This window comes from Anguilla anguilla, chromosome 5 (assembly GCF_013347855.1).
Source record: "Anguilla anguilla isolate fAngAng1 chromosome 5, fAngAng1.pri, whole genome shotgun sequence".
Lineage (NCBI taxonomy): Eukaryota > Metazoa > Chordata > Actinopteri > Anguilliformes > Anguillidae > Anguilla > Anguilla anguilla.
This window is the reverse complement of record NC_049205.1, coordinates 62354561-62380740: the sequence shown is the minus strand read 5'-3', so window position 1 is coordinate 62380740 and position 26180 is coordinate 62354561. Positions and strand designations below refer to the sequence as shown.

The 26180-nt window shown below is 44.3% G+C and overlaps 1 long non-coding RNA gene across 2 annotated transcripts in view; it reads left to right on the top strand.

Moving 5' to 3' along the window:
- Positions 1 to 25447, top strand: part of LOC118228369 — a 50011-nt gene extending 24564 nt beyond the window's left edge. For both annotated transcript variants that reach the window (XR_004765468.1, XR_004765469.1), the window contains 2 exons: positions 23238 to 23326; positions 25208 to 25447. This is a non-coding gene — a long non-coding RNA (uncharacterized LOC118228369). The remainder of the gene's footprint in view (positions 1 to 23237; positions 23327 to 25207) is intronic.
- Positions 25448 to 26180: the final 733 nt, after the last annotated feature.

Genomic DNA, 26180 nt, shown 5'->3' with positions numbered 1-26180 from the left:
CCAGTGCCTGCAGGTAACGGACCCCGTTCCCTGGTCTGGCGGAGAAACTAAGCCACGGCCTCGTCTCCTTTGGTAACATCCTTTAATTTCGCTTAATTTTTACGGTTTTGTCTGGAAAAGAAGGAGGAGGCCAAATAAACATTAGAACGTCCAAAAATATCACTGCTGATAGTCCTGATTTAAAGCCGGGACTCTCACACTGAGCGAGTGACGCAGTAACACAGTTTTTCCACTAGAGACACCAGCGAGCCAACGAAATAGTCACGGCAAACATGGACAGCGCCGGTTCATGTTCAGTTTTATTATCTCGCGCATTTTGCGCGAAAAACATCTGTCTGATTGATAGATTGCAAATATTGAACATTCTTTACTAGCGCTAATACATTATTCTCAAAGGCCTGTGCTTACAAAACGTTGACTTCCCCTATTCACCAGAATCTCTGACTCAGAATGAGGTTTCCTTATTTATTTTTCTCCTGAAATAGTCTCAAACAGTTTCTTTGTGTAGCTTACTCAGAAGTGATTTATCCAGTGGTCCAAGTTTAGATTTGGTTAAATAAACATGCACAGTAATGTATCCCTTTTCAGGGAAGGAATATACAGACAAACGCAAGCACAAATTGGGAAAGCTGTTGTTGAGACTTGTTGAAACCATGCTGCAGTGAATTTTTCATAATATATTTTTATGACATGAAACTGAGTGGTGATTGTAAAAAAAAATAAAAATAAAATAAAAATGTAACTATAGTGTTAGGAGGACAACATTCATATGAATGTATTTATGTATTTCTACTTCAAAGGCCAAAAGATTGGTGGAACAGTGGTCAAAATAAACCATGTTAATCAATTGTGCTGCATAATTACTGGAATGTTTATTTAAAAATGGGCTGTATTGTCTACATTATTACATCTTGGGCATTCAGCAGAGCAGCTAACAGTACCTTGCAGGAGGGGACAATGTCAGAGCCCTGCCTGGGAATCAAACCTGCAACCTGCTGAACATAAGTCCAAATATAATGTCTCTCACCATTACACTGTCTCAGCGCAGGTTCATCCATACATACCAAACTGTTACAAAATTCACATTATCCCACAGATCACTACCACACAAAACCTGGGTATTTCAAATACAAAACAATGCACTATAACTGTTCAGTGCAATACACCATTTGTAATGATTGAACTATGAATGTGGATCGTCAACAAAAAGCTAAACACCAGAAAGTTTTGTGCGTGGAGTACTGCAGGTGTGACCAGGACCTTAAGCGGCATTAGAGACTATCGAAGCGTTCAGGGCCAGGCACGGCACCTTGCTGTAGATACACAGCAGACTGTGCACAGAATTATGGGCCTTGTATTCTGAATGCCATGCCCCCCCCCCAGACCCCCGCCCCCTCCCCCCCATGGATGGAACTAAAAAAGGAAATATAGGAATCATTAAGCTGGGTTAATGACTGCAGTTCCTATGTTGCTTTAACCTCTGAGGCATCAGATCGTTCGGGGGGGGGGGGGGGGGGGGGGGGGGGGTGTGTGCCTGGGATTTTATTGTCAGCATTACAGTAGAGTTCCCCCCCCACCCCACGTCTTTTTAGGGGAGGTGGGGGTTCACTGTACCCCAGAGTAAAATGCAAATGAGAGGCCGCGTGGATCCCCTTTTTCGTACGATGGCAGAGCTGCCTTTGCTCGCCGTTGCAAGTGCGTGCCACTGTTTGCACAAGCGCTCTCTCTCAGAATCCCCGCGGACTCGTGTTCCCAAAAAACAAGTCTTGAGTTTCCGCTCCTGACCAAGCCATCCCCGCCATCCCGCCATCCTGCCCGCTTCCTGCCCACCGTGAGAATCGTGCCCCCCCCTCCCCCCCCCCCCCACGAAACCGCTCGCTCAGGGTTCGGCAGGGCACAGCGCTTTTTTTTTACTAGCCGCGCAGCGACGTGCGTAATGCATCACACATGTCCGCTAGCTAGAGGAAAAAAAAACCAACCAAAAAATTACTCATGATGCACCAAAAAAAAAGAGAATTCCTTTCCGACACTCCTTAGCGGCGCGGGGCCTGGAGGCTCACACCTCGGGAGCGAGCGGAGGAAGTCGTTTTTCGGGAACTCGCGTTTTTTTTGTTTTGCGCGCAGTCCTTCTTTTTTTGGGCGGGTCCCGTCGGCGGGACCACACAGCGAGCACCAGGGGCGGCGGCGACTTAGCGAGCGCCCGAGCGGATGGATATCTGCCGGGACCTGCCGCGCGTGGAGCGGCCCGTAACGGCTTCCAGCCGCCGGAGGGGCCCGGGAGGAGGGCTTCAAAGCCGCCGCCCCGGTGCTCCGGAAGCTTCCGGAAGGGCAGCCTCAGGCGCGGCGGCTCGACGGCGAGCGCGGCTCAGGGCCCCCGCAGGAGGAAGCGGGGGGGGGGAACACGTGGGCTGTCCTGAGAGCTTCTCCAAACTGGTGGGGGCGGAGGAGGAGGAGGAGGAGGGGTGGGGGGGGCACGCTCCATGGGCCCAGTCAAAAATACTTCCTCTCCACCCGGATCAGCTGACGGGATTTATCATTCCTGCTCTCTACACCTCGTAAGTTTGGAGCTGGTGGGACCTTGGGCTGTGCTGCAGCAGTGGGGGGGTTGGGGGGGTTGGGGAGGGGGGTTGAAGGGGGGTGGGGGGTTGGTACACTCCGGGTCTGTGTTCCGTGTGACTTGCAATGGAACAAATTGCAATAATCTTGCAATGACAGTCCCACCACTTGTTGCGTCCCCCCAACCCCCATTTACTAACATAGCATTACAGGCACTTGGGGGGGTTTTGAACCAACTTTATTAGTAGTTAAATTATGACACATTGTCATTACAAAGAGCTGAGATCACAGAGATGAGAACTTCAGCTTTGTGCCAAAAAAAAGAGATACAAAATGAACACACAGACTTTATTCACGACATCGACCATTTGTGATACCAGTTGTTATCCTCTACTTTTGCATACTAGGCTTCCACCGTTTTGATTTCACTCCACAGATATGTCCATTAGTCGGTATGCATGTGACGTTAAGTCTGTTCAAATTCTTCATAATCTTCAAAAAAAGAATATGACAAAAAAGTGAATGTAGTCATTATCAATAAATATTCACTCCAGAATAAACCAGTAGCGAGGGACATAGCTCTCAACTTTCACCAGGCTTTAAAAAAACAATTAGAAGTTTTGCTAATAATTAGTGTATGTGCGGCCACAGAGCACATCTCAGTATGCCCTTTGCAGAACCGTCCAAGGCTGAATGATTCCTTTTTTTAACAGCTAAAATGTTTCTCAGTGTACAAGTGTTTAACGGCATGGGCGACGGGCGATGGAACATGTTGGGTCTACACATGTTCCCACTAATCGGAGAATCTGGAATTCATTTGAAGATCATCTGCATAGTATTTTATTTTATTTTTTGCGGAATTTTTTTTTTTTACTCTCCATTCCACAACATTCAGAAAGAGGATTTATTCATTTCACCCAATTCCAGGGTCTTTTTTGAGCCGCCGCTGTTTTATAGCGGCGAATCCTCGCCGGTCGTCTCCAGACGGCCCTGCGTCTTATTTTATTCCAGAAACACCAAAATGCTATTTCCTGAGAAGAAAAAAAAAAACTTTAGATTTAAGAGCTGTTGGGCCTGTGGAGTTACAGTCTCTTATGTCCCCAGTATTTATGAAGGCCTGGGACACTCGGGACATATTTATGTGGTGAAACAGTGTTGTACCACACTTTCAGTAATTTACTGACCTCTCAAAGACACACACTCACACTCATACACTCATGCACACACACACACACCCTCTCATGCACACACACACTCACACTCACACACACACTCACACACACACACACACACACACACACACACACACTCATACACTCACACACACACACACCCACACACACACACACGCACACACACACACACACACACACACACACACTCATACACTCACGCACACACACACACACACACACACACACTCACACACACACCCTCCCTCTCATGCACACACACACACACACACACACACACACACACACACCCTCCCTCTCATGCACACACACACACACACACACACACACACACACACACACACTCACACACACACACACCCTCTCATGCACACACACACACACGCACACACACAGGTTACAGCAGTACGCTGCTACGGCATTTGTCACCGAGGACTTCAAGATGCTACGTTTCTCCGTACTTACGCGCTCGTACATTATTAAATAAAAAAAAAATAAGTAAAATAAATAAAAACGTAGGACGAAAATAAGAAGGTTCACGGCTTCCTCGTTCACGAAAAGGCATGTGGCCAGGAAGCCGTGCTGCTGCGTGACCTTTACAGCGGCGGGCCGGGTCCCCAGGGGCAACCGGCAGCCGCTCTGGAGCACTGTAGGGCCACCCCCCCCCCCCGAGGACCCGACGCGCTGCAGCATAGCTGGCTTAATGAGTGCCTGTTCCGGGAGCACACTTTCCCTTGAAGGGGGCAAGGCATTTAAATAGGCGCTTAAGCTGGAAATCGTTTTCAGTTCAATCAATATAAAGGTCTTAAACAGCCCAAGGGTATATTCACTGAAAGCTTGTTTTTTTTATTATTTTTTTTGTGTGGCCAGGAGACTTCAGTGTACTCCTGAAAAAAACACAATAGGGTTTTATGTACACGTCTGAACTGGCATGATAAGTAATAATAATAATAATAATAATAATAATATTGGGCAGATTTCGAGTTGCTGTAAATAGCCTTTTTTTAAAAAAATGATGGAAATATTCAACTTGATTAAATCTACGATGTTAATAAATTTAGTAATAAGCCTTTAATTAAACTTCTTGGGGAAATTGATTGTTTCATGTCACACCATATTAATAAAGCATTTTCCAAAAAATGTAACGCCTGGATGTGTCTTAGAGAGGTAGGACCCAACCCTTTGTGCTCTTGAGAAAATGGTTCCACCTGAGCTCGGTGAAAACTTGGCAGGAGAGACAGGTGATTTGGGAAGAGCTGTCGCGCACGGCTACTGTATGTGAATCACCCAGAGCAATGGCATCTGTGCCGCGAATGAATATGTGATGCCTGGGCAGAGGGGAGCAGATTCATTCGGTATGGGGTCGGGGGGTGGGGTTGGTGGCTGTGGGTATAGATGCTCCCCTTCCCTCCCTCTATCCTAAATCCCCCTCCAGCCCCCCTCTGCCCCCCCCCCACCCCCCGGTAGAGGCTTCTCCACGCCTGGCGGGGTCCCGAGAATTCCCCCAGGTCCCCGGCACACAGCCGTAATGTCACGTCTGAATGGCGGTATTAACCGCGCGAATTGCATCACTGTCCAGAGTGATTTATGAACCGGGCATTTCTTCACAATGGATTCTAAATGGGTCTGTAAAAAATGCCACGGGGTCCAGTGTGGGCTCGGGCGACGGGAGGCGACAGGCGGAGGACACGCTCCCCCCCCAACACCCTAACCCCCCCGCCCCCCCGACAGCGCACGTGGGCGTTAAGGGCTGTTTACGCTCACAACTTGCCATGCGCTATGTTTCCCCCCCCCCCCCCCCCCCCCCCGTTGCTGACAGAACAGTTCTGACACCGCTACTTTACCGCGGTTGCCGCCGCCGCTTGCGTTTAATTTAATAACGCTTTTGAAGAGTTAGCGACGACGCTACACGGCACGCCCATTAGCAGCGGGAACGACGCCGTCGACGTCGAGCTGCTATTCATACAGTCGCCAGCGGAGACGTCCTTTCAGAACGCACAATGGACAGCAGTCAGCGGCGTGCGGACCGTATGATGGATCTTCATCGCTGAAAGGCTGTTATTCTGTGCTGTTTTTGGCCGGCGTGCCCAAAGCGTTGGGTAACAGCGTGCGCCCCGTCCTCGTGTCCGATCTCTGATCCCAACGGCCAGATACCCCACCCAGGCCACGTTGTGCTCTGCGTCTTTATAGACTCACTCTGTAGGTCGAACTGTTGAGATGTTCGTCAGAGCCCTCGTTCAGGAGTTCATCCGTCATCAAAGCTCATTTCTACCCCTTTTTGGGAAGGGCGAAAAGAACGTTCCCTGACCAAAAAAAAAAAAAAAGCTCTTCACATCTTTGTTTAATTTATGCGGATCGTCACTTTAGTTTCACTCCAGTTGCTATGACTTTCAGATTTCAAAGTCTCTGAAGAACATGGCTTATATATTATTCAAAATGGGAAGCTATGTGCTTGTGTTAAAATTTGTTGTTATGACTACGCATCACTTTCAGGCACTAAGGAACTAAGAATCAGCCTTTCAGGGAGATTGTGGGAAATCTTTATTCTTACAAAACTGTGAAATTTCCAGGAGCTCCTTCTCAAACATAAATTGTGTAAATTTCTGAAAGTGAATCACAAATTAACTTCTATCCTGGTGTGTCTCATGGCAGAATTCCCTTTTAACCTTGGAGCTGATCAGAAAGGTCATCCGCCGGTTCCTTGCTCAAATTCAGACTGTTGAACATATTCTTGTTCACCACAAAGTCTGCAGCTGTTAAAAACTTGGCGGTTGGCAGTTATTTGTACAGAATCATATGGGTTTCCATCTGGGGTGGGGGGACCGCTGGAAACACTTCTCTCAATCAAGTCTTTCAACGCTTTCTGCATTCAAACGGCCTTTCCTGTTGGCCCAAATGGCCACCGAAAAGACCACAGCTTTGCGCCTGCACATCGCACCGTTGTCCCGAGCTACCGGGCCGACAGGTTTACAGCAAGCCGCGTCTCTACCGCTTACTGCCCCATCGGCGGCCATCTTTTCTCTGGCGTAAAAATTCCACGGAACACGGTGACTAACGGTCCCCATGGCGACCGTGACTTCCTTCTGTGCGTGAGGGGGGATTTGCCCCCCCCCCCTCGGTTCTCTGGCCTGATGGCTAGCCGTGGGGTCAGGGCTTTGATCTCTGCAGACGGGGAGGACGGGCCGGAGGCGATCGCTGACCGCTTTAAAAAAAATCCCCCGGCATCGCGCCGTAACAGGAAATAGCAGCCTCCGCGTTCTGTCCTTATCGAGGGCGACTGACTGAACGTGCACACGCAAAGGCTAACGCACAGAGCAGCGGTCATGCCGAGTCTTCAGCGTCTCATAGTCGACAGTACATGGACCTATACATACATAGGGGCGGCAGTATAGTATAATGGGTAGTGGACAGGTCTTGTAGGTCACAGGTTCGATTCCTGGGTTGGACACTGCTGTTGTACCCTTGAGCAAGGTGCTTAACCTGCATTGCTTCAGTACATATCCAGCTTGTATAAATGGATGGAATGTAAATGCTATGTAAAAAGTTGTGTAAGTCGCTCTGGATAAGAGCGTCTGCTAAATGCCTGTAATGTAATGTTTGATCAAATGGTTCCCATTTGTACTGGTATGTAGACAATGACGGGATTTAGGATGGACGCTCATGTTGTAAATGAGGTTCTTTTGCTCTTAAAGTATGAATGGAAGATGCCTTGCTAATTTGTAAAAATGAGAGTGAGGAATTTGACAATTATTCATTCATCGAGGACATGGGTAGAGTTCTACAGAGAGTTATTGTTTCTGACACAAAACTGACCAAGGCACAAATGTGAAAAGGATAAAATAAAATTTCAGTTAATAAAACATCGAAATTTAGGAGTTAAAAACACACCATCTTCGAAATTCATGCCTTCATTCTTCAAATTGAAAGGTTCAACTGTTAAATGTAGAAGTTGTGTTTATTTGAAGAGAAAAACATTCCTGTGGTTGTTCTTTCAGAGTAGATGTTTGTCAAGGTTTATCTTACAATTTCCTTTACACTGATTGATGAGCTGGGTCTAGAACTTCTGACAAAAGGACATTTCTGACATAAACCTTTCAGCGAGGTCCTGACCCTCCCTCAGGTGGGTTAACCGGAGTCTTCATCGACAAAAAGAACAAAAAAAAAAAAACTCAACAGCACTTCCCTGTTTTATTCATAACCCCTCTTCTCTTTCACTGACAATGTGGGAATACTTTCGACAGATAGACAAATACCGAGTTACAGAATACAATAGAGCTCGAGTTGTTGTTTTACAACCCCGAGTATTGGGAATAAAAACGAAAGAAAAGAAAAAAAAAAAAAAAACATTTCTTTATGTCTCATTTCTCAGCCGGCAGCCTCCGCAGTTTAATTAGCTTAATTAAGCTGATGAAGCCGCCATGGCGTTAACGAACAGGACGGAGCGCGCGCTCGGCTTATTGATCGCCCGCCGTGGGTCTCGGGCCGCCGCCGGTGACGCATTACCCTGACCTCGGCGCCAACAGATTTCATATCGGATCCTAATTGTGAAATCGCTTGCAGAAGCGCCGAAAAACGTATTCCTCTCTCTCCCCCCCGCCCGCCCGCCCGCCCTCGCCCGCCCTCGCCCGTTGTCTCGTTAACGGACGCCTCTCGAGCGCTCAGTATGTCCACGTGTGTGTGTGTGTGTGTGTGTGTGTGTGTGCGTGTGTGTGTGCGTGTGTGTGTGTGTGCGTGTGTGTGTGTGTGTGTGTGTGTGTGTTTCTCTCGCTCTCTCTCTCTTCCTCGGTTTTGTTATCCCAGGGAAGGTAACATGAGATTCGGCTCCGAAGAATTTCCGACCGTCTTATCTTTCCCATCGGCAGGTGTTTTCTTTAAAGGGCGCATAGCTGAGGGGCGAAGGATCATGTCAGGGGAAATGCTTGTTTTCATTTTTTTCAGATCCTCTTTATGGTAAAAAAAAAAAAAAAAAAACATTTGCAAAACATTTACATTACTACAGTCTAGGAATTTGGCAGATGGCCCTTAACAGAGAACAGAACTCAACCAGAACAGCTTAAGAAGAGTGCTGTAAAAAAAAAAAAAAAAAAAAAAAGCTAAGGCAAAGAACAGAGGCGATATGATAAGTTATCAGTGTCACATTAGTCATAGTAGCTATTACATCAATCTGCAACGTAACGCTAAGCTCCATGCTCGGTGCAAGGAGGGCGATCCATGATGCATCGCTCCACGTCGCAAAAGGAATTCGAGGGCTACGGAGTTGAACGTTGCGTGATTGGGGTTATTCAACGTCACAGATCTCAGTACTCTGCTGAAGAGAGGTTGTCTATCCTGAGTACGGTGGGGACCTCATTCAGCCACTAGGGGGCAGGGCAGAGAAGGGACGTGAGTGAGAGAAAAAGAGTCTTTCTGGAAGAGACGGCAAGGATGACCTGAGCGGTCTGTCTGGCTGGAGTCTGGAGGTACGAGGACAGATCACAGGCAAGAGAGAGAACGCGACGAGGCAGGCAGTGCAGTGTAACGGGTGAGGAACCGGGCTTGTAGCCTAAAAGCCGCAGGTTCGATTCCCTGGCAGAGGTGGACATTCCAGGGGTCAGAAAGTAAAAGTCCTGCCGTGTACTTCATCCACCCCTGAACTCAGCCAGCTGATTTAGCTCTACCTCCTGGCTGAAGAATGGTGCTCCTTAGCAAATCCAGGTGACTGGAACAAAACCCTGGGATGAACTTTTACTTTCTGAACCTGGATTGTCCGCCTCTGTTCCCTGGTAGGACACTGCCAAGAGCTTCAGCTGAAATGACAGTAATGTAAATGGCTCCACTTTGTGCTCCATAGGTCAGTATCAGAGATTTATTTATTTATTCAGGCCAATAAACAGTGGACTACAATGGTTAGCCAATGGAGATCACATACTGAAAGTCATTGGGACAACTACAAAAGACAGGTCCGATAAGGTACAAAGAAAAAAATGTTTACTTAAATCAACACTGATATAGTATATTTTACACTAGTAGAGTACATGTGCATCCCGTGTGCACAGGTATAAACACTGTTGGTTTTGAATTAACACTGAGCGCTATGTTTCCCATAAGCACTGTTGATGTGAAGCTGGACTCAACTGCTTCAGTGCTGACAATGATGATTTAACCCTTCGTATCCGTGTTTCATAACCATGGACCTTTACAGGTTTTTATTTTTTTTTAATTAAATGAAAAAAAAACTTTGCATAAAATGTTTATAAGTCACGCGCGAGTCCTGCCAGAATAAATTGTGTTAATTTATGCATAGCTTTGTCTGAGAGTGAATTGGCTTCAGTTCCGGGAGCTGGGAGGTTAAAAACCTGAATATTTATTATTGGACTCAATCTGAATTTTAAGCAGTGAAGATGTCCAAGATCATAACAGGTTCTCTGCCAATTGATATGATATTTGACATTTAATTTGCAAAATGTGACCCTGGAGGTTAATAGTGTTTCCCTGGCTCTCCGGCAGAGGTATATAACCCTATTCTAATGATGTCTTTTTAATATTTTGTGGAGCAGTAAATAATTCTTATTCAGAACCAGGACTGATTTAATCGGCTGAAATCCACCTACCTCGTTTTACATTTTTAATTTATGAACTTAACACAATAGAAACAGTTGATTAGATGTAAGTTTTTCAAGAGTAACATTAGCAAGTGCAGATTGGCTAATGTAGCAAAATTGGTAAAAGTAGCACTACAGTATTATACAAGTGGTAGAAAGCACAAGTACATGACAAATAAATAAAAAATGATACTGTGACAAAATGTCCTGTGGGAAAATAAACTCTAATAATCTGATTATGTACATTTTAACTTGAATTGAGTGCCTTTCATCCAGTCTAGACTCTTTTAAATTCCGTTGAGTTTGAATTAAAACTGGAATGTAGCACTATGTACTGAATTCTGATGTGATAGCATTCATCCTCAAGCCGTTCAGTAGCACTGATACAGCCTGCTAGATTTTAGAAGCTAATGTGGGGATGACAGGTGGTACTGAAAGGAGAAGAATATATTAGCATCCAGAATGAAAGGTTGGGCCTGAAGAAGACTGGCCTGCAGTTACACTGTAACAGCGTGCTGTAATTAGTTACAGTAACAGCCAAAATGCTGTAACGAGGAAGCAAAATTGCAGTTACCATAACGACATAGCCAAAATTAAAGTTACTATAATGTGGAGGCCAAATTGCAGTTACTACTGTATAAAGACGCAGCCACATTAAAGTTACTGTAAAAATCTGGCCAAATAACGCTACTGAAGAGGCAGTCAGATTATTGTTATTCTCACAATTTGCTCAAATTACAGTTACTGTAAACATGATAGGAAAATTTCAGTTGCCCTAACGAGGCCAAATTAATTTCTTAACAAGGCGGCCAAATTACTGTTACTGTAACAGGAAGCCTAAAGTTACTGTTACCATAACGTAGAGGCCAAAGTAAAGTTACTCTGAAAAAGTGGTCAAACTACATCTACTGTATCTAGGCAGCCAAATAAATAAGTAAATGCACTTTGTCCTGAAATTTACCAATAAACAGTACATATTCATATTCATATGTCAGGGCATTTAAGGGTTAATATTGTCCTAGATCTCCTCTTAAGTTTCCTCTACGTGGAAGTAAAAGCATAATCGATGCGAACAAATTTTCTGAAGCTCGTTCTCCAAAAATGTTTCACCCTACCCATATATCATTTCCTTTCAGATTAATGTGGGGCATTACCCAGCCCTAATCGCCATCGAACCTCCCTCTGTCTGAGTTTTACAGTCAGCGCAAGGCTATTATACATTCAGTGTATGTTCTGTCCGTTTCATGTGAGTACAGGTACACTACAAAAGGATATCCACTCCTTCCAGGTTGTCTAAAAGATAAGACCTGGGGGGGGGGTGACATCCATCGACTTTTTATAGCTGCCATTTCTTTGGTTCAGTCCAGGAAAAGTTTGTAAACCAACCCTCCCCCCGGTATCAGGGAGCAAAGCAAGCACTTCAAATAATTCAACGCCCGAACCGAGCTGCCCCGAAAACATACCCAAGACAAACGGCAAAGCGTCAATTCCGCTCTCGCGAAAAGGCCACGGTGTTGCTAAAATGCGTTTCCATGACCACGATTCAAAAAGGCCACTTGAGGTGGCACGACTGGGATGGAGAGGGAGGTGGGCATGAGACTGACTCGCAGCTTCATTGGCCCTGCGATCTCAGATCCCGCTTCGTCTGCTTCATTGGCCCAGATTTGACCCGCTAATTGACAAAGGAAGCCAAATGAGATTTTTCTGAGTATCACAGTTCTTTACAAAAAAAGCGTGTGCATCAGGCTTCCAAGCTTAGGCTTTAAGGTGTAGTAATACTAATGTAGAAGCAGCACAAACTGAAGTATGTAATTAAAAGGTAGACACTAGAAATGTGAACAGGCTATGAGCTACACATTCATCATCCTGCTGAAAACTCCAGTTTAGACCTTCTGGGATTCTAAGCTGATTTTAGCTGGTCTGTGGCTGGCAAAGCTGGTCTGTGACTGGTCAAAGCTGGTCAAAGCTGGTTAAGTTGGCAGAGTAAGGTGGTGGCCAAACGGGTGGACTACTACTAACTATAGGCTGGTCAAGTGGTGAACGACTGGTTGACCAGCTAAATCCTGCTAGCAAAAAACATCTCAAACCAGCTTTATCGGTTAACTGGTCGATATCAGTGAATACGGACAACACATTATACATTTAAGGACCCACAGGAGAACAGGTTCAAGTGTTCGATCGGTTTCTTTTTTCACTCGTAAGTTTGATCCGAAAAATATTTGTGCAGCAGTGGGGTACGATTAAAGATGCAGAAATATGTGACTGATGCTGTGGAAGAGAGCATCAGCTAAATGAACAAATGTGTGCGCATGTCAATGGCAATGTGTGTGACTGAACAGTGCCAGGCCAACACTGTAATCCTGCATGAGTAATAGAGTACTCTTAGGGGGACTTATACCTGTGTGTGATGATGCATTATTCATCCTAACACCACTGTGCAGGGTCTGCGTTTATAATTAATACTGAGAGCCCTGTGGAGAGAGAGGGAGAGAGAGAGAGAGAGGGGGGGGAGAGAGACAGAGAGAAAGAGAGAGAGGGAGAGGGAGAGAGTGAGAGAGAGATAGAGAGAGAGAGAGGTGGGGGAGAGAGAGAGATAGAGAGAAAAGGGGGTAAATGGTAAGGTCATGATTTCTTCATATTGTTCTTCATTTTCTGCCTGTAGTTGCTCACTCTTATTGTTATATACACTACATGGCATTGCTCCCATTCAGCCAGAGGAGCATTGGTGAGGCTGGCCACCGATTGGGTGATCAGGCCTGGCTCACAATTGATCCCAAAGGTGTCGGATGGGGTTGAGGTCCGGGCCCTGTGCTGGCCAGTCAAGTTCGTCCGCACTGATCGCGACAAAACCTTTTCTGTATGGACCTCGCTGTGTGCCCGGGGGCATTGTCATGCTGAAACAGGAAAGGGCCTTCCCCAAACTGCTGCCACAAAGTTGGAAGCGCAGAAACCTGTAGAATGTCATTGCATTAAGGTTTGCCTTCACTGGAACTAAGGGACTGAGCCCAAACCATGAAAAACAGCCCCAGACCAAGGGGTGTCCAGATACTTTTGGTCATATATATATATATATTGCAACTTCTCCTGCTGGGGTTCAATTAATATCGGTTGCATAACTTTGGATTTAAATTAGCACCTGCATATTGTTCCCTTTTTAATCATTGACAATTTAAACTTTGGCTGTGCTTCTTCGCTGGTCGTAATTAACGTGCTTTATAGCGAAATTGACATGATTTATGAGACAGTTTGTATGCTGGTTGAGTTTGCTGTGGAGATCATGCTATGTGCCGAAACACATGTTTTATTTAAAAGTACAGGACGGCTGAAGAGATGTCTCACTTTTAAACATGGTGGCTTTGAGTAATGTTACCCAGGAGGACATCAGCATTTCTGTAATTTCAGCATTTCGGTATTTCTGTAAACTGAAGGCCTGAAGAGGGTGCCTCTGTCCCCCCTCCCTCCCGACAACCTTTCCCAAAGTCATTTTGAAAGGAAGAGAGAGAGAGAAAACAAAATCGACAGAAAGCATTGTGTGTATTAAATATGACCTTCTGTGACTACAAAGGGGGGAATGGGGATTGTTAAGCTTAAAATTTTTGCTGACACAGGCGTGGGGCTGGATGGCTGTAGCCTGTGGGTGGTATATTTGAGTAATTTAGCTGTGTTTAAATAGCGTGATTAGACCCTGCCTCTGTGCTGACGGGGTGCGTTGATGAGATTCCTCCTTTCTCTCAATCAGAGCTGCAGTTCCTACAACCAAACCTAACAAAAATTCATATTTTTTTGTTGCGAATAATTATTGCCGTACTTTCATTTTAAAAGAAGTGTGTGCCTTTCTAAGAACAATACCACAAATTGTATTTATATATATATGTTATGATATTTATATTTTATATAAATATTTATTTATAAATTCACATCTATGGGCAGATACGTAAAGCATATTCATTCTGCATGCACTGAAAGTCTCCTGAATGGGATAAATTAAAGCCTTCTGTGAAAAATAATGACTTAATCATAATTGACAGGAATTTTAGACAGATTTGAACTCTTAGAACGATATGGGATTTGGCCAAATATTTTTTTGTATGATTTATGAGAAAAGATGCGAAGAGCTAACAATTAATTATATACTGGAATTGTGAAATAATATGTTTTCGAAAGTAGCTAGTGAGCCACAGTTTAAATTAATCATCTGTTTTCTGCTCAGTAAAATTATTCACCTCTCATTATGAATGAAATATGTTTTCATTTATGATTGAAATATATTTTCATTACAGCAGCCATTCTTTCATAACAACAGACTCTGATTATATAGTGAAAGGGGACACTGTTTTAAGCACTTATGTATCACATTTGATTTTCTTCAGTGAATATTTAGTCAAATATCTGCTTTTCTCCAGGACTTGCCCGGAAGACTTTCTGTTTGAAAGAATATATATTTATTTTTTTATGAACTATAACCTGTATAATGTATACAGATGACACCACCATAACAAACAAGTAAAGGAAGATAAACGTACAGACAACAGACAACTAAAATAAGTTTGACTTAACATAACCTTCTGACCTCACGTATGCTTACTTTTTGAACTGGACTTAATGTGTTCATGGCTATGAATAACTGTTACATAATGAGTATTGTACCTTATCGGACCCGTGTTCTGCAGTTGTTCCAATGACCTTCGGTATGCACTTATTGTACTTCGCTTTGCATAAAAGCGTCTGCCAAATAAATGTCATGTAATGTAACTGTACAATAAGAATTGTGAGTAAGGTCGACAAAAAAAGTGCACCAGATCATCTATTCATACCATGAGAACCACAGAGCTTTAAGCTTTCATGCAAGAATTAATTAAAAGCAAAGTAATTATCTTTTGGAAAGGCTGAGTATGCACCCAATAGGATATGGATTTGATTAGACAGTACTTACACTCACCTCAAACCAACCAGGATTTACGTGCTTAATTACCCTGTAAGACATAAATCAGCTCTAAAACACGTTTTTGGATGCACTGCCATTTCCGTGACCGTACTAATATTTTTCCTTCACACATCTGCCTGTGTGAAGAAAGACTAAATGATTTTGTGTTCTATTGCCAATAGATATTTTAAAAAAAGAAAAAAAAAAAAGATTATTAGTTGTCATTAATCATTCTTTATGTTACACAGGCCAAAGCCACGGTTTGCTTTGTGAAAATTCTGCCCTCATTTTCACCCAAAAAAAACCTTGGGCCTCAAGAGAGACCTCTCGGGTTTGCTTTTCTCATAAGATGAAGCCGTTCCGCCATTTTAATGTGCCAACACTGTAATAAGCGGAATGGATAAATACACAAACGGAAAATGGATGCCGGCGGGTGGGAGTGGGGGTCGGGGTGGGGGTGGGGGGGGGTTCAACTGAAGCTTTATAACAGAGTTACTTCTGTACGATTTCCAAAATGGAAAATATTTAAATATAAACACTGTGGATGTGCAATGTTGATACCAATTAGCCTGTGGGTTGTGCTGGGCAGATGTCTGTATCTGGGGTGTACACGTTTTAATCCAGGGTCTGTAGAATTACTATATAACTCTGTCAGTAGTATGTAACTGCATAATAAAATCAGTACATTCTGGATATAGGCATGATGAAGCCGGTTCTTTCAGTTATGTATGGTAAGTGAGTGACGTCACATTTATATTGGCTATGCCGCTGCACACATGCAGAAATTTGGAAGTGTTATTGCTTTAGTCATAATGCTACCTGAACTGAATCCAGCATCCCTAATCAGTTTTGTGTGAAAGGTTGTGCTATGTGTTTAGTCTTAGAGATGAGTTAATATGACAGATAACTGCATGAAAGCTTTTGTGGAAGTAAAGACAATTAAATTTGCTTAGCAAGAAAACTTCCAAACATTTGTCATGAAAGCTGGCACTGTATATCATAAATAAATGTATCAAGCTCTAAAGAGCTACAGCATTGTACAGGACTCTGAGTGAGTAATGACTTTGCGCAAGAACAACTTTTTTTAAAAGACTTTTTGCAACTCATCCAACATTTTGCAATGGGCAGATAATAACATTAACAGAAAATCTTGGGTTAGAAATGAAAAAAAAAAAATCACACAAAAGTTATGCTCTAAGCCCATTTCAGTCATACAGAATCAACTAGAATTTGGCATTGTTAAACAGTTTGGCGCTTTTTAAACCGACACATTTATGACTTACTGGAAATTCGGGCTCTAAATGAAGGAGTTTGACCTTTGACCTCTGATGTCACACCGCAGACCGTAATGACCACTGTTGTTTCTTGTGACAAGGCTCCGAAGGGAAATTGGCTGTTCGGGTCTCACAAATGCAACACCTATTTCTCCTGGCCGCGAGTTTTATTACTGTCATTATTATTTTATGCTTGTTCAGTGTCCAGGGTGACCTTTCGCTGGATACATCACCGATGCAATTCACAGCAGCCATTTTGCTCAGAACTGTGTGTTGCCTCATCTGGGATTCAAATGGACAACTTTATTGACAAGCGGCCAGTTCTCTACCTGCTGTAGTACAGGCTTAGCTTTCACTTACACCTGTAATTGCACGAGTACCCTTGGTAGCTACAGGTACGATCTTCTGCTACAATCTACAACGGGAAATAAACAGTTTTAGCTTTTTCCCGAGAGCGACGTAATTAATGGAGTTTCAGTGTAAGCACAGTTTGCTAATATTTAAGCGTTAATGACATGAAAATATTGGTGAAAACTTGCGTTTTTTAAAAATCCTTTAGGGGACAACATAACAGTATTGGCTCGCAGGCCTACTGTAAGGCCAGCTGCCAGAACGTTGTAGCAACAGCGGGCTTCCTTCAGTTTCCTTCAGGATAGAATAACAGAGAGGACAGCTCTGTTAGCGTAGCGTCCTGTTCGTCCCATTCATTTGGGCAATGTCAGGAGACCTGGGCGGAGCGTCCGCCGCCATTCATCACAATCACGTCCCGATCCCATCAGTTTTCTCCTGTCCGCAAACAGACAGAGCCTTAAACTTAATCCCGTCTGAAATATGCAGTCCTTGTTAGCGAAAAAGGGTGCAGAAATCAATAGCGCTTTCTCTGGCCGCGATGTTCCCTATTAGCCAAATTGCTGATACGGCGGGTACACGGTGAAAGACGAGTTTTTAAAAAGCGAGGGGACGTAAAACGGAGGAGATGACCGGAGTCGGTTGAGTTTTATTTAATAACGGATCTTTACGCGTCTGGGTTCGGGGATAGGTGTCCGTCTGCGCAATCTCACAGCCCTCCTCTCATTTCAGTGTTTTTTTTATTGGAAATTGACCCTGGGCATTGTAACCCTCTAAATGGCTTTATAAGCATAATAAAATATCTGCGTTTAAAGAGAATCTAAAATGGCTGGCAGCCGCGGGAAGGCCGGGGGTCTGTAAATCTGCCACAGCCGCTCCTTTGTCTTGCGTTTTGGCTCCCTGGCGTTTTAGACGGTTTCTGTCTGCGGCAAAAACGGGCGACTCCCTCTCTCCTCTCTCCTTTTCCTTCCCTCTTTTTTTTTTTTCTCCCATCCCTCCATCCGTCGTCTGCGTAAAGCGCAGCTCTGTCGTAGGGACGGAAAGATCTGCGACGGAAAGGAACCTCGCTGTGTCCCATCACCAGAGAAACAGCCCTTGTTCACTTTATCTGTGGTACCATTACATTACATTACATTACATTCATTTGGCAGACGCTTTTATCCAAAGCGACGTACAAAAAAAGTGCATTTCATGGTCGTTGACAACTGCTGAACACGGGTTCAGTAAGGTACAATACTTATTTTGTACAGCTATTTCTAGCCGAGAACAGTGAACACTATTCTGGCCTAACATCTGCAAAGCCAAACTAGGCAGAAGAATAAGAGGCGCGAGTACCTTCATTAGGGTGAACATATGTTGGATTTAAAAATAAAGAGGCCAGAGGTGAGCGGGCATTATGAACAATAAACTGGGCTGCTTATTTTTTTTATGTACGGTCTATGGAACGAGCAACACCGAACTGGTATTTTTAGGAATTTAGAAATCCCGCCTGAATGGATATTTTCAATCCCAGAAAGAAGAAATGTCAGAGAAAAAGAGGTCATCTGGTAAACCTGAGCTTGCGCTCTGGTGTAATGACTCTGAGCGTGGGGTTGGAACAACTGTTGTTTCATTTGATATTTCACCCAATGCCCTGATTGTCAGTGACAGAAAGAAAAACAAGAGTGTAAAAACCATAAAGGTAAAATGGCAAAAATGAAAACCTTATGAAAAAACCTTATGAAATTGGTTTCTCTGAATTTAGAGACGAAGCATATTGAAGCTACTGAACCGGGGGGGGGGGGGGGGGGGGGGGGGGAGCTTTGTCACTGCCTGTCACAGTTCTAAAAAGCTGTTCCCTTGTAAGTAATGTCCCAGGACCCATGCAGGTGGCTGCGCTGCCTCTCACTGCTCCTCACAGGAGGCCATTTTTAATCGCGCCTCATTAATACGACGCAGTTTTTCATACTGTCAGCGAGAGTGTGGTGGGGGGGGGGGGACGGGGGGGGGGGCACTCGAACGCATTCCCCGCATTCCTCCCCTCATCAGCCACCGCCGCTGCCCTCCCCCGGACCCAATCCCCCAATCACGGGGCAGGAACCCATCCATCAATCAACGTCAGACGCGCTCCCCGCAGGCTCCGCCCCCCTCCCCCCCAGGCGACGGGGGTCAGAGGTCGTTCTTCCCCTGAATGGACGGCGTCGTATCACACAAGCCGAGACGGGGCGAGCGAGGCGCCGGACGCTAGCCGAGCGGAGTTTTTAATCCGCCCCCCCCCCCCCCCCCCCCCCCCCCCATTGCGCCATGGCGGTTTTACGCTCTTAACCTCCTGTCTGTTGATTTGGCCTCTGTGTATTATTTCATTGTACCGCGCCGATTAATCTATTTTGTGTCAGGTCTTTTGTTTAAAATGAGATTTTCTACTACTCATGCACAATCAATTTTCAGTGTGCAACAAGTAAATGTAACCTTTATTGAGCTCGTTATAAACTCTGTTAGAGTTGAATTAACACTGAGCATTTTGCTGTGTCATTCCAGTTCTTAAGTTCAGCAGGATGGACAGGAAGTGAGCTAGATTCCCCGAAAATGGAAAAATTTTATCCCAGAAGAAACTAAACCAAACAAAACCCTGTCTACACTGTCTGTGGTCTCTTTCCTCTTCAACCACTTCAGTACAGTACAATACCCACGGGAAACAAGTGACCATAACAAAAATGCACACACACACACACACACACACACACACACACACACAACATCCCCCAAAATGAACACTTAAGTGACTTCAAGAGTTTGTGTTTCCCAGTGTGTTTCTGTGTGTGGTTATTTCTTAGGAGTGGTGTTGCGGAATTGCAAACCAAACAAAAAAAAAAAAGAAAAAAAAAAGCTGATCTCTTCACAGTGAACCATATGGAACCAAAAGCTCCACAACAGCCATCGCGATTACATCTGAGTCAGGCCTACAAACACTTCCGCCATTTTCGCTTTTCATTCTCTGAATACCGCGGCTGACCGTTGCGGTTTCCCTAAAATAGACCCTGGAACCCTTGCCCTCAAGACGCAGGTTCACGCAAGCAAACATATTCATTTATGCTTGCTTGTCACAGTTTAAAATCGTATTTATTCAGAAAAGTTGTGGCGACATCTCTACAGGGCCTTTGTATAAGCTGTACGTCCTGTAGTGAGGGATTTTTTCGTGCTTACAATAAATAAAAGAAGACGTTTGTGCTGAGCTCTGTCTTTTATCACAGCACGTATATATTTTCCGTTCTTGATGTCAAACCTAGCTTTTCCCCCCTTCGTTGTCAGAAGCCATCATTTCATCCGTGAGTTTCGGGGGGGGGAAGGTTCTTGTCAGGCCGAGCTCCAAGCCGAGCGTGGTGTCATGTGACAGCGCAGAGACACGCCCCGTTTCGCTCTCTCTCTCTCTCTTAGCGGGCGACGCATAAATCAACCGCCGGGTGTCCGTTTCACCCCAGCCCGTCCGCCGTCAGTCTGCTCTCAGGTGCGGCCCACCTGGGGAAAGGGAAGCTCCTTTTAAAACCTGCCGTACCCCTGCCTGAAAGCACAGACCCTCCAGGCCATAAGCAATTAAGGACTAAAATGTGTCTCATCCCTTTGTGGCTAACCAGGATGTTAGGAGCCAGAGTTCAGTTCAGGGTGAAAGGCCTCACCTCGGTCATATATGAATCATTCATTCACAATCTGGGACATTCAGGAGCATATTTTTATTTTTTTTTAATTACTGGAATCTTTTCCTGAAGTGGGACATGCTGCATCTTCTCCTGATTAAAGCCTTTGTATGAATGTGAAATCCAAATCCAAATTGAGTACACAGGAAATATAAAATATAAAATTTCATAGTTCGTAGTGCTGACAGGTTAGAGATCAGTAGTTTGGCAATAAGGGAAGGTGAGGTAAGGTGAGGTATCTTTGAGTTTTTATTGATTATAATTGTGTGACTTCAAGGACAGTGGATGGATGAGCTTCTCAAAGCGCATTCATATTACGAACTAATTTGGAGTTTTTCCCAGATGTGCTCTGTGGAAACTCATTTTTGGTCTAATTCATATGAGGTCCCTCTTCAGATTTGGGTACAGTCAAGCCAAAATTATTTCAGGATCCCTTAAAAAAAAAACGAAGATACATCAGAGAAACAGAATTTTTCTTTGAAGTTGAGCAGGACAAAAAAAAGAAAGCTTGTTTCTTTTCAAATTTGTGGAAACAAACTAAAATACACTGCAGTGGTGATACACCGCACTGTGTAAAGGTTTTGTGGGCTATCATTTCTTGTTTGGTGGCTCCCCAGTGCTTTATTGACAAGCCTATGATGTTTCTGCTGAAGTTTGTTGCAGGCCGGGCAATAAATGTCAGAAGATATTTTGATAGTGATCCTGTCCTGTTGTATAAATGTGGCAGGAGAACATTGTTCAGGCTGTCCCTGCAGAGTTACTGTACTGTATGTGTTCTGGGTCACCAAAAAAAGCCCTGAGTTTTAAAAAACTTGAGCAAACTTTTCTTGGAAACTTGCGTCTGTTCGGCACGAATTCCACGTGGTTCACCAGACTTAAGCTCATCTTCAGTTCTGGCTGAAATGAATTGATGGGGTCAGATTCAATATGGAACGATTATTTTCAACATGAACAATGTGCTTCGAGACTTAGCAAGTCTATGAACTGAAAATAAAGTTTACAGTAACAATGAACAGATTTTAAGTTGATAATGAGCATTGACATTCTAAATGAGCTTTTTACGGCAAACATCTGTATAAATTACATAACGACCCCTCCCCATATAAGATGAAAGGATAGTCCATATTGCCTCAACGTCTGATTCCTCCTCACATTTGAAGTAAAAAAAAAAAAAAATTAAAGCCTAATTGCGCAATGCTGTTAATAATCATTTTTTTCACTAAAAAGCAAAAATGCTGAAAATCTCTGGTGAGTGTTCCATCACCCCGTTAAATTAAGACTAAGACACAGGGAGTATGGCTTCTTAACTTGGTGGGTGTTCTTCATAAGCTTTATCCACATACAATCTTTGGCATTCTGCTCATGCTTGTAATGTACAGGTCTGGGGAGTAGGATTTGCATGTTAAAATTTTGTACCAAAAAAAAAAAAAAAATTTTAATAGAACTAAAAACAGTATCAGCCACTTACATCTGAGTAGTCAGATAAAAAAAATGCATTATTAACTTACGCCATTTGGAACAATAAATATACTGTCAGCCACGTTGTGCTATTTATATACACTCGAAGCGCAGTACATTTCATCAAAGAAAAAGAGAAACATTCTCCAGTTTTTGCTTTTTAAAAAAATAAAATAAAAATAATGCACACACACAAACACACCTGACTCCTGTTCTCCACACATTCCAGACCTTTGAGCGAAAGGCTGCCGTTGGGCTGGATGCTCTGCCCGGCCGAACGGAGCGAGAGACCTGCTTTCAAAGGCGGACGAGAAGAGGGGGAAAGAAAGAAAGGGAGGGAAAAAAACTGAAATCCTTTGATTTTAATTCCGCTTTAAAAAAGAGGGAAATTCTCGGGGCCCGGCTCTTTGAAGGGGTACGGGGGGGGGGGGGGGGGTACGGGGGGGTATGGGGACGCCAGTTGTTATTAGCGGGACAAGGTCAGGCTGTCAGTTAGGAGAGGGGCGAGGGCTGAAGGGAATCTCGCGTCCCCTCTGAGCTTATCACATCCACGGCCATGTCAGCCCAGATACGTCAGTACGGTCGAATAAAACGGGGGGGCGGGGTGGGGGGTGGGGGCGGGGGCGGGGGAAGGATCACCCCCGGCTGTGGTCCGCAAAACAACTCGCAATAAAAACATCACGTGTGCTTCGTACTTTCATCTGTAGCGCACTGCTAAATGTAGAACGCAGTCTGAGTAATGGGTGGTACAACTCTGAGAGGAAATGAGTAGAGAGAGAGAGAGAGAGAGATCGTGCAGTAATGAACTGTAACTAGATGACGTGTATTCGGTTCAGATAGAGAGATGAGACGTGGGATGGGTTTCCGCTGTTGAAATGCGGAAAATGGAATGTGTTCTGAATTTTCAAAAAGCTCAAAAACAGGATGTCAACGAGGTCTACAATCAGGGCAGTCTCTGCGAATTTAGCCTCAAAGACCACCTGCGCGCCAAACCTCTGTTTTCCCTGTTACTAGGCAACCAAACTTTTAAAAGTCAACTGCCAGTGTCGACCGACTGCACGGGAGCTCTTTTGTCTGGGAGCACGTGAGGAGGGCCGCAGACAGTCGAACGTGTCCACACCTCTTGCTTTTGGCTGCTGATTCCACCGGGTTTTGGGGGGGGGGCGCGGTTATTGGTATAGGCGCGACCTCTGACCCCCTCCTTTCTCTGGCTGTGGTATGTGGCTCTGCAGGGGGCGGCCCAGCATGTGCGCAGTGTCTGGAGCTGTTTCGGTGCCAGTGGGACGCGGGCCGGGTCTGCGAGAGCCACGTTTTTCCCAGGGTGAGTGCCAACTTCCTGGCCTGGCTGTCGGAGACAGGGGAACCGCCAACCCTCCCGGCCCCGCCCCCTCACCTCTGTCCTCCATGAGTCAACATAACACCCCCCTCCCCTACCTCTGTCCTTCGTGTGGCGAAAACGAAACCCACAACCCTCCCCACCCCTCTCCACCGTAAGACAACCAAACACCCCCCTCCACTCCTCCACCTCTGTCCTCCGTGAGACAACCCTACACCCCCCATACCCCCACCTCTGTCGTCCGTCAGTCAGCCCCCCACCCCTCCCATCAATGTGTTTCCTGAACCCAGGACAGTGCAGGGCGGGGTGAGACGGGACCATCTGCACCTCGACCGCGCCCGTTCGGAGGAAATATCTGTGCTTTCATGTGTGTGTGTCTCACTTTGGAAAACTATCTCTGATCCTTGGCCTCCATGAGTTTTGGGAGGGGGGGGGGGGGGTTCTTCGCAACAGAATGCTTAGGTGGGGTAGGGGGTTCTTCGCAACAGAATGCTTAGGTGGGTGAAAAGGATCTCTTTCTACACACAATGTCTGCCACAGAGATGATTCAGTGGAGACCAAGTTTATGTCCTCAACACAAAAATAAAACCAGACTGAAATGCCAACGTTAAATATGCCTATGAGTGTGCTCTATGAGTTCACGTATCAGACCAGGGCTTTAGAATAATTCAACCTTCATGCCAAATATTATGCAGCTCTGCTGGGCCACAACTGGAAAATTCATACCGACTGCTCAGTACATTTGTGATGACCCACGTTTATGTACCTAGCGTACCACCAGAGCTTTTTCTGTAATTTTCCATGGGAAAGAACATCAAGGATACCGTATCTATTAATTCTCTACCGATGACAACTCACACACGCTGCTGACGTCAGTTTCCTTGGTCAGTGGTTTAGTTTGGGAACAGAGCTTGTAAGTCCATCGGTTTGATTCTTATGTGGGGCACTGTCCTTTGTCCTTAAACATGCTACAAAACCTGAATCAGTTTCAGTAAATTTCCAGCTGTATAAATTGATCGCTTCTAAAAAGAATTTAAGCAGTGTAAGTTGCTTTGGATAAGAGCATCTGCTAAGCATATACTGATCACTTGAGCTTGTTGATTTGAACATATGTATCGACAACAGGTGCAATATTTATAATGAATCGTTAATATGTAAATTACAATGACAAACTATGTGTGGCTTGGAAATTACATGGGCATATTTTGCATTGTCTGAAAAATACAATTAGCATTTAATTTAAAAAGTAAATAACAAAACATGAACAATTTATTGCACATTTTAGTGTAAAAAATTATATGTTGACTAAATTGACATGAACGTGACATACATTTTTCTTTCCGTCAAATGCCCGTTTCATAAATAGACTATTTATTACACCTAACAGAAGGAATGGAGGCCTTGACAAATCAAGACTGAGGCATAACAACCCAACCAATTTTTTTATTTTTTATCTCAGGAATTTGAAAATGTACGTAAGCTGTTCATGACTAGAATGACATGTTGCTGGCAGGTCATTAGTGAGCATGTGTGAACCTTTCAAGGGCTCGATGAAAATTTCTCTCAGCACGGTAGTAGGTGTGTTTACCATTTCAGCAGACTACCACTAAAAAAGAATAACATTAATGTAACCCCATCACAAAAAAATGAAAGATTAACATAAAAGTAAAGATTATGAAAAAAATCTTGCAGTTTATACCCACCCACACACTTGTAAAAAATTAGTGTTTTGATATCTCATTACATTGGACAGCGGTTATAGAAAACATAGATTTAGCTTTTCTAATGATTAATGCAAATCTGTTTTTTTTCAGATCTGTGCGGTCAGATCAGTTCTTTTTCTCTCTCTCTCTCTCTCTCGGACAGGCCACATAGTCTTGAGTTGCTAACTTCTCCTTTCCCAAGACCGCTGTGGGAGTTTCCTGGATTTTGTTTTTAAACTGTCGTCGTTGTCATTCTCCAAGAAAGCCGCTGATATAAATTATGAACATAACAAGAGCCGAGAACTGTGCTATTGCCCAACCATTTCCAAGTAATAAAAGCACGGTTTGCATTTTATTTTTTATTTTTTTGTTCTTGAACATCCATGTAGCTGATAACATTTCCATAATTGTTATACAATAATAATAGTGAAACTGTTAGACTAAACAAAGATATTTATTTATTAAAATATTTTTATTATTATTTACAATACAAAGAGCTGGAGGGTGTATTTTGTAATAATTATTAAAATCATCTCTTATCTTCATGGCTTTTGAAGACATAATTTTGAAAATTATGATGCTGGAATAATGTTATTCATAATGTTTGAGACCTGTGCTCTCCCCACTCAATTTTCACCATGCTCAGCTGAACACGTCAAACAGTGTTTGTTTCAAACTCAGTAAAGAAGTTTGACAGCCCCTTGATCTCTTGGTTGATTATATGAACTGTAAAATGATTGATATGTTTAGATGTATAAATATGAAATACAGTATGTGTCCATTTATGCAGATAGCAAAATTCCCTGTGTTAACCCTGATAGCTCTTCCTCAAAAAACATGGGGGGAGGGGGGGGGGGCGCTGGGGGGCGAGGTTGATGGGGTGATGGGACATTTCCGAGATTGTCATCTCCCAGGTTCAGTAGATTTTGGTCAGCTTTTGAACTTCTTAAGCCCTGCATCCTGTGGGAATCTGATGTGTGCTACAAGTAAGCCACTGTTTGTGTTCTGTCTGTCTCACCCCCAGCCCATGCAATTAACATAGTCTACATAACCTTCTCATGATCCACTGCAACCCCCCCCCCCCCCCCCAGGAACCCCCCCCCCCCGTCACCTCGAACCGCTGCAAAAAAAACCAA